Source organism: Triticum urartu, chromosome 6A (assembly GCF_056163025.1).
Source record: "Triticum urartu cultivar PI428250 chromosome 6A, HENAU_Tu73, whole genome shotgun sequence".
NCBI classification, from domain to species: Eukaryota; Viridiplantae; Streptophyta; class Magnoliopsida; order Poales; family Poaceae; genus Triticum; species Triticum urartu.
In genome coordinates this window covers 22,928,116-22,931,579 of record NC_141878.1, presented here as the reverse complement: position 1 = coordinate 22,931,579, position 3,464 = coordinate 22,928,116, and the positions used below count along the sequence as shown (strand labels likewise).

The 3,464-nt window shown below is 44.8% G+C and overlaps 1 non-coding gene across 1 annotated transcript; it reads left to right on the top strand.

The window, feature by feature from the left end:
* Positions 1–1,881: 1,881 nt before the first annotated feature.
* Positions 1,882–1,955, top strand: TRNAI-GAU (transfer RNA isoleucine (anticodon GAU)). The gene has a single exon. It is a non-coding gene; the product is annotated as a tRNA-Ile (tRNA).
* Positions 1,956–3,464: the final 1,509 nt, after the last annotated feature.

The following is a 3,464-nucleotide window of genomic DNA, read 5'->3' as shown; positions in this document are numbered from 1 at the left end:
CTTATCTTCACTAAAAAAATATTTGAACTCTTCAAATAATATATTCTTAAATTCCTTTGAACTATTCAAATACTTCAGATTTTATGCTAAGTAAATAATATTTTCCTAATCTTTAATGAAGCATAATTATCCACCGCTCCCTCGGTTTTTCATTGAACCTTATACATCACTATGTATTCTTTTATTTGATTTCTCAATCAAGATAATTCAGTAATGTTCAATGAGACTTTGTCGTAATTTTGTACTTATCATATATAAAAATATGGCACCAATATATACGTACAAGCATGTATACATAACATTGGACAATACGTGGATTTTTTATCAGAGGGTCATCAAGATGGGTGGAGCATTATTTAATTATGTCTACACATGCATCATCTAATGAGCCTCACTTAACGAGCAAGTGGATGTACGTGTACGTGCAAAGAGCTATGCATGGACATAGCTCACGTACATGCTATGATAGAAATCCCATGCGTGCATGGGGTTACTAGCTAGCTAGCTAAATTGACGGCTATTTGGCTTGACTACCCGTGCAAGATGATCAGGACAGGCCGAACGTGCAAGCCGTGACCATGTGCAGGTCTACCTGCTGCACCGCACGTACAAGGGATAAGTCTCAAAGAGATAACATGCTTATCATTGCCGGGAGAATAATACCTGCCGAATAAAGTCTTCCGCAGAGTACGTGCATCTCATACCTATCCATTCCTGCGGCGCTTGCGTCCACGGCCACGGCACGTATGGCTGGCGTCGGTGCAAGGACAAATGCGAGAAGACCAGCGAGAGGATGCGGCGGCGGCGGCAGAGACACCCGTTGGGGCGGGACGATGGCGACGGCAACACACACGAGGCTGTTGTGTGTCAAGTCAAGTAAGGTACAAACAAAACAAGAAAGACAAAGAAAAATCTCTTCTTTGGAACCTAGCTAAACCTGAGAATCTCCTCCACAAGAAGAAAATAAAAATCACTAATCCAGCACACAAGATTAGAGGAGAAGAAACTCATCAAGCAGCACACGAACAAGCTCTACACATAATCGTGAGGAGAATCCAAACGAACAGAGAGAAAAGAGGTTCAACCTTCAGGTCCATCTACATAGCAGTCGCAGGAACGCCACCGGCACCAAGAGAACGAGTAGAGATCCGAGAGATAGCAACCACCCTGCGTAAAAAATTAAAGGCAAAATAAAAATCAATCGAAGCATGGAGAACCTAGCACAGTGGAAGAACGGATGTACAACAAGATCACCTTAACAGGCATCACGCCGCGGAGGAGCCATTGGAGCCCGATTCAATCTCCAGATCCGTTTGCGGCCTCGCTCTTCCTCCTGCCGAGCAGACGGCGGGGGCATGGCGGCCGTAGCGCTATGGTTAGCCTGGGCCGAGGGGGCGTCGGGGGAATGGGTCGAATTCCACCTCGCGCGGTGCGGCGAGGCCGACTGGGCGAAGGAGATGACGGCGGCGGGGCAGGGAGGTGCGGGCTGCTCCTGTGATTGGAGGGATAAAGAGACAAAGGGGCGAGGCGGGATGGAGAGAGGGCCACACTAGTGCTGGAGGAGGCGTCTTAGGTCTTCACAAGGGAAGTTGTTGCCCTTTTATACGCCTATGCATGAAATGACAAAAATGACAAAAACGGCCGAAAGTGCATCAAGGAATCGAGATGGACGGCCGGATGTCTCTAATAGTTGTGAGAGCTCGAAGCTTGCCTAGGTTCTTGTTTCTCGATAAACTGATGGCCGTGAGAGTGGATATTAAGATAAATGGAGCCTAACTCTCACGCGTCTTGATTTCGCCGTTCTTCGGTATTCTCAATTATTGAAGTATCAAGAAAGATGTCTAATATTTTAATAAAAAAGGACTATCTACAAAGCAATTAAGTCCTGTAGCTCAGCTGGTTAGAGCGCTGGTCCGATGTACCAGAAGTCACGGGTTCAAGCCCCGTCGGGACTAATTCTTTTTCTTAATTGCGATTAGGCTTTCCTTTCTTGTATATATACTATATATATATAGCCCGTACGGCCCAAAACGGATAGCCCAGCAAACGATCCATGAAGGAGCACATCCGCGTAGCCACGATCGGTTAGTACGTTTCTTCAAGCGACCAGAAAAAAAGGAAATAAGCTAGAAAATCTCACAAAAATTAGAAACATCCAATCGTTAATTTAACACGTCATAAAATTACAGCCCTTTGATCTTCCCAATACCATTTGGACATAAAACTTGATAAAAATTACCCACCAATGCCAAGTAGTCCATACTAATCCTGTTTGTGAAAAAAAATCTAGACTAACCCTCAACTCACCTCACGTCAAAGCAAAAAAAACTCAGCTCATCTTCCGTGTAAAAGGAAACCTAAACTCACCTGTACGCGCAGCCGCCTCCTGACCTATCAATCCAATCGCATCTCCCCCCTGCACTCGCCGCCATTAGTGTTCCCAATCTTCCTCCCCAAGCTCCACCAGATCTGGGATGCTCGCCCTCGCCCAGCACGACTCCCTGGCCATATTACTCATGTGTTAATCGATATACATGGATTTCAACACATCAAGGATTCAAGGGTTGGACAATGCACAACATGCATGGGCCGGTAACGCGATCATCGTGTCCGGGCGTGTCCAGGAAGATTCGGTATTGACATCAGGGTATTTGTTTCTTTCTTTTTTCTATGAACTACTAATTTCATGGCTAATGTGTTGATGCATAACAAATAAATCTTATAGTTCAGCTTCAGATTTCATTCTATATGTACTACTCATATCGCTTTGATGTGTTCTGAAAGCATCTTGCTATATATTTCATATGGATCACAACTCTGAACTTAGTGACTAATCTGCTGATGCAGAGTTTTGTAATGTTGATTCAGTTTTGTCCCTCTTGCACGCACCTTATCCTCGCCATCGCGCAGTCCGTTGATGTGTTTGCTCTTCCTCGCAGAGTTGTCGTTGTTGTTCAGATTGATCCAAAATTCAAGACCACACCTTCAGTCCACAGAGTTATAGTCTTCGAGATCACATCATAAGCCATCTTGTACGTCCCCAGCCTCGCCTTCTCTATCATCACTAATCAGTCTATGTTCTTCCTGAAGAATTATATGGACTCCCTGCATATATGGAGACGCATGACATCAATGAAGTAAAGGCATGAAACGATGAATGTTCAGTGATGGAGCGGAGAGGAATAAGATGCGTGTATCTGACCGCTGCTGGAGATGGGCACGGTTTAAATTCATTGTGAGTGTCCAGCCTCGCCTTCTCTGTCATCACTCATCAGTTTGTGTTCTTCCTGAAGAATTATATGGGCTCCCTGCATATGGAGACACATGACATCAATGAAGTAAAGGCAGGAAAAGATGAATGTTTAGTGATGGAGCGGAGAAGAATAACTAACCAAAGTACAGACCATCGATCCTAAAATGGCTGCACGTTGCTGGAGATGGGCAGGGTTTAAATTCATTGTGAG